Source organism: Halichoerus grypus, chromosome 10 (genome assembly GCF_964656455.1).
Source record: "Halichoerus grypus chromosome 10, mHalGry1.hap1.1, whole genome shotgun sequence".
NCBI lineage: Eukaryota > Metazoa > Chordata > Mammalia > Carnivora > Phocidae > Halichoerus > Halichoerus grypus.
The window spans coordinates 113211743-113220967 of NC_135721.1; the positions used below are offsets into that span (position 1 = coordinate 113211743).

The 9225-nt window shown below is 49.8% G+C and overlaps 1 non-coding gene across 1 annotated transcript; it reads left to right on the top strand.

Moving 5' to 3' along the window:
- Window positions 1-8705: 8705 nt before the first annotated feature.
- LOC118554411 (U6 spliceosomal RNA) lies at window positions 8706-8812 on the top strand. Its single transcript, XR_004926464.1, has one exon. It is a non-coding gene; the product is annotated as a U6 spliceosomal RNA (small nuclear RNA).
- Window positions 8813-9225: the final 413 nt, after the last annotated feature.

Genomic DNA, 9225 nt, shown 5'->3' on the forward strand with positions numbered 1-9225 from the left:
CCTGAGATCATGACCTGAGCCAAAATCAAGAGTTGGACGTTTAACCGACTGAGCCATCCAGATGCCCCACATTTTCTCATTTAACCTTCAGAACAGTCTCATGGGCAAAGTACTATGAATATTCCCATTTTACAGTGGAGTTGACTAAGGAACAGAGAGGTTAAGGAACTTGCCTAAGGTCACACAACTAGGGAGTGGACAAGAATTTTTTGATAAGTTGCTTGTGGTGAGGATGAGGAGGGAAGAGCCCCACTTCAGGGTAGTTTAAGCCCAAATGCTCACAAAACTCTGCTCTAGGGAGAAAGGGCCTGCTAGCTGAGTACTCTGATTTTGTTGAGTCGGGGCTGTAAGTTTGGGGCCAGAGTGGAGTTGTTCAACAACCGAAGGGAACTTGGTGCAGCATGGGTGCCCTCCTTCAGCCCCATTCCTCCAAAGGAATGTTGGCCGGATGCTTAAAGACCATGAGATTGAAGGAAATGCTGAATAATTTAGCTTTCCCAGGTCCCTACAAGCTCAGGTTTACCCTCATACCTGTGCCAGGTGACAGTCACCAAGATGATGTCAAAGAGCAAGATGATGCTGACAGAAACCACCATTTAAGGAGTCTTTTGAAAATTCAAGGAGGCCTGTTGAAGATCCTCAAGGCCAGGTGTCCGGGGCAGGGGCCCCATCCCGAACACAGCTGCTGACTGTGCCCTTGGCAATTCTCCTCCCTTCTGCAAGCTAGATAGTGGGGGAGGAACAAGTTGGGGAGTGGCCCCCAGAGAACTCTGACACCAGCAGATCATATTACCCCCATTCCAGGTTTGGTAGCTCAGCCCAGACAATAGGATTTCAGAGAAGAACAAGATCAGAGACCTAGAGCAGTCAGGCAAGGCTTCCTGGATCAAGTCTAGGGGGTCTCAGCTACCTTAAATGGAGATCCCATGATGAAGATGTGTTTCGGTCCATCCTCAGGGGTCAATGGTGATGCTCGCACAGCAGGTGCATTTGCAGGATGCTCTCCTAGGTTGACATGCAGACACTGCTATCTGCTAAACAATATCCAACCCTTCCCTCCCTCCATCAACAGAACCCTGGTTTGTCCAGGAGAGCAGTGGGTCTAGCTATAAATATTTCCCTTCCCAGCCTTCCTTGAAGCTGGGGCAGCCATACGGCTCATTCTGGTCAATGAGATAAAGACAGAAGTCCCTAGGGAAAGGCCTATTGCCTTAAATGAAATTACAGAGTCTCCCGAGAAGGTTTGCTGTTTACTGTCAGCCTCTTCCTGCCTGGAATGGAGATGCAACTCCTGGAGGTATAGCAGCCGACTTGGTGCCATGAGGACAAGAGTCACATGCTAAGGGTGGCAGAATGGATATCCAGAGTGGCTGAGTCCTTGATGATTTCTTTGAGAAGCTACACTAGTCCCTAACCTCTTGAGAAATTGAGAAAAAAAAAAAAAAAAAACCCTCTTCTTTGGTGAAGCCCCTATATGTTGGGTTTCTGTTACATGCAGCCAAATACATAATCAACACATCCAGGTCTCATAACGAATAATGTCCGTAACACTACCATCTACGGTGCACTGTGTACCAGGCGCTGAACAAACTGCTCCATACCCCTTGTCTCATTTCATCCTCACCATCCTACAAGCTGGGGGCTATAATTGGCAGCATGTTACAGGAAGGGACATTAGGGCTCTAAGGAATTAAGAAACTTGCCCAAGATGGCCCAGCTAGGAGAGCAGCAGGGTCAAGATTTGGACCCGAGCCTCTAATTTTCTGAATTCTGTGTTAATAGCTATAGTGGTTTAAAAACATGACCTCCACTCTTCCCATCGAGAGCTGGGGTCTGTGTCCTGTTCTCCTTGAGTCTGGGCAGGCTTGTGGCTGCTTTGACCATTTGAATTTGGCAGAAGTGACTTTTGAAGTGACCTGGGACTTCTGAAGCTGGGTCATACAAGGTGGATGCAGCTTCCGCCTGGTTCACTGGAACCCCCTCTTGCTTGGAACTCAGAGTTGCCATGTGACAAGTTCAAATGCCCTGAGATCACCATGCTGTGAGGAAGCCCAGGCCACATGGAGGGGCCACACGAAGGTGCCCCTGATGGGTTGTACTATTCTTCCACTCCTCCCAGTCCAGGGGAGAGATATGTGAGGAAAGATGCCTTCATATGATGCCAGCCTCAGTTGGTGAATCCTCCCAGTTGAAGCCTCAGACATCAGGAAGCAGAGATAAGCCTTTCCTGCTGTGCCCATTATTATGAATCCTGAATTCCAGAATCTGTAAGCATAAGAAAATGGTTGTTAAGACACCAAGTTGTGGGGTAATTTATCCCACAGCAATACTAATTGTAACTGTGGGTCACGGCAGTGCCTCCCAAATATCTTCACACCTGAAAGTACCCAAAGCCTGAAAGTACAGTTGATTTTTGATTATTCGCTATAATTATATTCTGTAAAGTCACCACAAACACTGAATTAGTAGGTAACTGAATGATAGCTCCTAGGGGGCAAATACAGGGTAAGGATCCTTTGAGCCTCAGGTCATATTTTCCCCATCAACTGATCAATACCTCCCCTGGTTTATGTGTGTTTCTGTTGAAGGACACCTTATTTAATCTGTACTGTTGATTCATTAACCCTGAATCCTGGACAACGTGTAACTCGTGCCTGAACAAAGCTTATCTAACACGTGTCTTTTCACCCTAAGGCACATCGCAGCTTTCTCGAGCTTTCGAAAACTAGGCAGCGTTTCAGCACGATGCTTGGGGCCATTTTAGACAGTGAAATCACCAACAAAAAGCACACAGATGTGTAAAGTGTGGCACTAAATAGACCACAGAAATGGACACCCATTTACAGTATGAGAGTGGACACAAGAAGGCAGAACGATAGCTGGATCCACCTCAGCTGGGAACGTGTGTCCAGAGACTGAGGGCGAGAATGAAAGCACTGGGGAGTCTTTGTTTGGGGGTTACAAATACATTTCAACGAGTAGGCAGATTCCTTAATACGGAGTCTTTGAATAATAAGCGTTGACAGTATTATTTAATACATTCAGGACTTGCAATCCTGGTTAATAACTGGAGGAAGTGAGAGGCACGGAGCAGATAAAGGGGCATCCCAAGAGCCTTGCTTTTGTCATTTGTGAAGTGTGGGTGATGACGCCTACCCCATCCGGTTTATGGAGGGAGGGAGTGATAGCAATAACATCAACTATTATTTATGGAGGGCTACATGCTGAACACTTGACATGCCTCTTCTCATTAACTCCTCACCACAATCCTTATGAGACAGGTCCTATATTAAGCCCATTTTACAAATGTGGAGACTCAACCCCAGCCAGGTTAAGGGACTTTGCCCCACAGAAACTAGACAAAGCTGGATCCCATTTCTGTCTGAGTCCCACACGCATATCCTTTCCCACGCTGCTCCAGACTGCTCCAGAACCCCTGTTTATAAGACGTCTGGCATAGAGTGTGTTCACAGTAAGTGGACGCTTTGGGGATGACCCTAAACTGGGATCTGGGGTCTTTGGGGCAGTTCTGTAAAGGGAGAGGGGAGGCTGAGCCCCGGACAGGGTTGGGGGGCAGAGCACGAGTCATGGGGAAGGAAAGAGCCTGTGTGGGGGGGAAGGCAGAGCAGGGAGTTAGGATCTTGAATCAGACCCTGTGGTCCCCTCCCACAGAGGGTTAAAGCAGCCCAGCCTCCTTCCGGCTGAGCGGAAATCAGATTTTGAGAGCTGAGCAGAGCTCCAGAGGGATGTTTTTCTTCTCCATTTGTCTGCTGTGGCTGGCCCATAAAATCTGCCGGAACTCCATGCTGAACTGAGGAATTCCTGCTGAACGGGGACATGGAGAATGCAGGCGGGGGGTGGGGGGGGTGGGGGAGCCCTTATCAGGGGCAGAGACTGCTCCATCTTCAAGGCTCCACCTCTAGGTCAGGGGATCCCATCTGGAGGCCTCACAGGATTTCAAGGAAGAAGGACACCCTTTCCCCTAAGTGAACTTGGGGGGGTGAGGAGTGAGCACAGGCAGGGAGGGGTCCGGCCGTGGCAGGTCAGTAGGGTATGATTCAGGTCCTCCCCTTCTAAACTTGGTGGGGTTGGCCAAGTCTCGTCCCGTTTCCTCCTCTGAGAACCCAGGGATCCTGAGCGAGATGAACACCACCTGTAATTTCCTAGTCAGAGCTGACAGTTTGAGGCTTTTTTCTATCTAGCAGGCACCTTGCATGCATTTCCTCCCCGGAAGGCGGTACAATTATTATAACTCTGATTTTACAGTAAACTGAGACTCAGCGAGGTGAGGTGGCCAGCCCAATGTCGCCCACTCGAAGGGGCAGGGCCCGATTCAAACCCAGACAGTTGGTGCCAGAACCCACCTCTCAAGCGTCCATCCTTCTGCCTCTCAATATGAGTGACCCTGATTCTCCTTGGCCTTGGGTGCCCTCTCCCGTTTCTCTTGGTTGATCCCTCACTCTTTAAGACTCAGCTCATGTGTTTCTTCCTCCAGGAAGCCTGCCCTGACTAGCCAAGCCAGATTGGGGCTCCTCTCTGGCTGCCTATATGCTTGGGAGGTAACTGTTTTGCTGACTGGGCTGAGTCCTGGGGGACCAGAGCCACTTCTAATTCTTCCCTGTGCCTCCCGCATCAGCCAACAAAGGAAACTTTCTCCTTGCCTTGAAGATTCCAGGCGCTCACAGCAGTTTTAGAACCTGGCCGCACTGAGAGATGGAGGCCCCGTGCCTTCCACTTGAGTCTGGGTGGGCTTGAGCCTGCGTTCACCACTGGAGGTTGGCGGAAGTGATTCTGTGTGACTTCCCAGGCTGAGTCGTAACAGGTGATGCAATGATGTAGCTTCACCTTGTTCACTGGAACACCTGTTCTTGGAGCCCTGAGCTTCTGTGAAAGAAGTTCGAGCCCTCTGAGACCACCATCCCGTGAGGAAGCCCAGGCCGCCCAGAGAGGTCCTGGGCAGTCCTGGTCCAGCGGTCTTCAGGTGATTCCAGCCCTCAGTTGTTGATTCACATGCAGAGAAGCCTCTGAGTCTTCCAGCGGAGGCTCAGGACACCACAGAGCAGAGACCAGCCATCCCCACCACACTGGGCCCGAATTCACGAGCATTATAAAATGGTTGTTGTGTCAAGTCACTGAGTTTTGAGGTAGTCTTTTACACAGCAGTACTAACTGGAATACTACTACCACCCTGGGCCGGTCACCTGCATTTCTTACTAGGATTATTGCAACCATCTCCTCACAGGGCTCCTTGATCTCTCCATGTCCCTCCCTGGTTCCTCTGCAGTGTGTCTTCGACACAGCAGCCAGACAGGTCCTGCAACGCACAGATCAGACAATGTCCCTCTTCTGCACAAAACCATCCCTTGGCTCCCAGTTCACTCTGAGTAAAAGCCAGATCCTTATGATGACCCACATGTGACCTGTCCTCTCAGCCACCCTATTACCCCTCTGTCCTATCTCCCACCCTCTCCCCTTACTGAAGTCTCTCCAGCCACACTGGTCTCCTTGCTACTCTTCATACACCAGACACTCTGCCTCCGGACCCTTGCACTTGCTGTGGATGGCACTCCCCTGCTGGAACACTCTTTCTTTAGGTATTGCCTGGTTCACTGACTCATCTTGTTCAAGTCCCTGCTCGGAAGTCACATTCTCAGTGAGGCCTGCCCTGTTTAACCCCATGAGCCCTCCTCCTCACTCCCAAACTACTTGCCTTGCTTTATTGTTTATTTTGCCATGGCCCTTATAGCGGTCTAACACCCTATATACTTTACTTAGTGTATTTATTATTTATTGTCTCTTCCCTGCCGCAGAGTATCGACACTACAGGGCAGGGATCACTGTATATTCTCAAATGTAACCCCAGTGCCTAAAGTAGCACCTGACATTCAGCGAAGCTTTGCTGAATGAATGAGCTGCAGGAGCCCAGACGTGGGGCTGTCCAGGTGGGGAGGCAGATGGGGATCAGGAAAGAGCAGGGGTGGAGAGGTTGGGTTGAGCCAGTGCACCAGGGCTGGAGGACATTCCATGGAAGTGACAGCTTGCTGCCCGCCGCCCCCCCCACCCAAGGAACCCCGAGGATGGGAGGGGGGGCTTTCCTCCTGGGTCCCGTGTGCCTCCGGTCCTGCCAGTAAACAGGATCTCTGGGCAACTGCCTGAGAACCCTGCCCACTGCCCCAGAGGCCTTGACTTGCTCCTTCCTGTGCTATAAATCGGGGACCTTCCATCTGTGACATCCTGGATGCTGCTGGGGGAGGTGAGGCAGGGCAGATTTGTAGCAGAGAACTGTGTGCGGCCCTGAGCAGCACACTGCACCTCAGTTTTCTTGTCAGCAAAATGGGAATGATAGGAGGATGGATTTCAAGGCATGACTGTGAAGTTGAATGAGATAATGAATGAAAGTCCTTGGGAAATGGAGGTGTTCCATGGACCCATTAGGGGGTAAAGGCACAAGGAACAAACCTAGCTCTGCCACCAAGCTCAGTCTCATTGCCTGCAAAATGGGGTGAATGCGAGTCACTACTTTCCTAGGGTTGTTGAAAGATTCAAAATGCAAAGGAAATTCTTAGCACACAGTAAACATGCAACAGTTGTTTGCTTTTATTAACCATAATTATTCTAATAATGGTGGAAAATAAAATGTTATTGAGAAGCCATCTGGGAGCCCAGGAGCCTCAGTTCATGTCCCAGAGGGGACCATGACCGTGGACTCCACATAGCACAACTTCAGCCCTGTGCCTTTTGTGTACATTTCAGTTTGGTCCTAGAGACTCTCGCCCATGCACAAGGTCACCTCCTCCCATTGCCTCCGGCGATCCATACCCATGAGCACACTTCTTCCCTAAAATATACCACAAGAGTAAATACCTGGCCTTGAAGCCTGCCTGGGAGTGGGTGTGTTGGGAGTTCAAATCCGGGCCCCACCACTCCCAAGTTATAGAAACTTAGACGGGCTAATTGTCCTATGCCTCAGTTTCCTTTTCTGGGAAAGGAGAATAATAATAGCTCCGGCCTCTTACAGTTGCCATGAGGATTGAGTACATTAAAATGTGCCCAGTGCCTGGCACTTAGCAAGTAGCAAGCCTATCATATGGAAGAGTGTTACTATCTTCATTCCACCAATAGGTAAACTGAGGCTTAGCCGGAAGAAAGTACTTGGTTCAAGTTATCAATTGTCATGTTTATTGTCCCAGAGCTGGAATTAGTTTCATTATACCAGTAGGAGCCCCAGCCAGTGAATTCACTGTTTGTGAGATATCTCCTTTTATCCTTTAGTGTTTTTTGGGGGTAAGTGGGAGTCCATGCCAATAAGGTTAGAGAAATGGATAAAGGGAAAACTTAACATTGGGGTAATCTCATGCATGAGCTTCTTTTCAGAAGGCTGGGGAAACACTTAGCCCTGTATTAAACGGTTTTGGGTTCCAGTGTGAGATGTGCTAAACAGGGTAATAGGAAGTCCTTGAAGGCTCTTGAGCAGGGGAAGCATGAATTTCAAGGATAGGAATCTGGCAGTGTGTTTGGGTTAATTTATGTTCCTGAGGTCTGTACATTGCTGGGGCGGGGGGTGCAAATTGGCACAGTGATTGAATTCCACAAATATTCAAGCTATATTTGTAGAGACTAAATGAAAGGTGTCGCACTGGTGGGGAGGATTTGCAGTGAGCAAATCCAACCAAATCCCTCTGCCCCGTGCTTACGATCTGGAGAGGAGATGGGCGATACACGAATATACAACTTGATCGACCACATGTTGGGGAAGAAATGTTCAGAAGAAAGCAAAGCAGGGTAGTGAGAAGACCCTGAGTGGGAGAGGTGAGGTTTGGTTGGAGGCACAGATGGAGTGAGGATGAGCCATGGGGACACAGAGGGGGAGAACCTTTTAGGTGGAGGGACGTTAAATGGAAGGCCCTGAGATGGAGCATGCATGGCAGGTTCAAACTCTTGCCAGGAGCCCTGGCTGGGACAGAGAAGGGGAGGACAGAAGGAAAAGGTGAGAGAGGTCACAGGGTCAGACGCACAGGGCTTCAGGGCAGTCTTAAGAACGTTTTACTCTGAGTCACGTGGGAGGTGATCGGAGGCTTCTGAGCAGAGGAGGGACAAGCTCTGACTTAGGTTTTAAGGGGACCCCCTCCGGTGGCAGGTGGAGAACGGACTGTGGGGTCCAGGGCAAAAGCTGGGAGCCCGGGGAGGGTGACTTGTTCCGGCGTGGGGTGGGTAGAGGTGGGGAGGGGTGCTCAGACTCCCTATCTGTCACTGAGAGATGGAGCTCAGAGGTGATTGAAAAGTGGGCAGTATCTGTCAAAACTGCAAGTGCACATAGCCATTCACCTAGCATATCGGCCTCTGGGACTTCATCCTCCAGTTATATTTGCACTTGGGTGAGATGACCCAGATACAGGGATGCTTCTTGCCGTGCAAAGAGGGAACTGAACAGGTTTCATGGAGCCAAGTGTGGGCGGGGGCGTGGAGGTAGTGCTGCAGAAGTGGGGACAGGGGCAGCCATCTGGAGAGCAAGCTGTCACGTTAAATATACATGGCAGTGTCTAAAAGATGACCACCGATTCTCTGAATGTCTTCCCAGCAACAGGTGAAGTCTGTGCACCTCCTCTCTGAATCTGGGCTGCCCTGTGACTGCTTTGACCAATACTATGGCAGAAACGATGCTGTGACAGATTCTAGGCCCAGATCTCAAAAGACTAGCAGCTTCTGTGCTCACTTCAGCAGCACATATGCTAAAATAGGAACGATCCAGAGAAGATTAGCATGGCCCTTGCGCAAGGATGACATGCAAATTCGTGAAGTGTTCCATATTAAAAAAAAAAAAAAAAAAAAAAAGACTAGCAGCTTCTACTTCCTCTTTCTTGGAATGATCACTTGGAGAGAAGCCAGCTGCCATGAAGGAAATCCAACCACCCTGGGACTGCCATGCTGTGAGGAAGTCTAGCTAGCTATGGAGCGGTGTCCTCTAGGATGAGACACCATGAGAGGGAGACAGAGACAGAGACAGAGAGAGAAAGAGCAAGTCCATCAAGGCCGCAGACATGAGTGAAGAAGCCAGCCATCTTGGAAGGGAACCTCCAACCCCCGCTGTCTCAGCGGACCCCACACAGTTCAGAGAAGAGCAGCCCAGCCCAGCCCTTCCTGAATTCCTGACCCACAAAATCAAGAATAAAACAAAGTGTTGCGTTTAGCTTCTAAATTGAGGGTAATTGATGGTAGTGCAAAAGA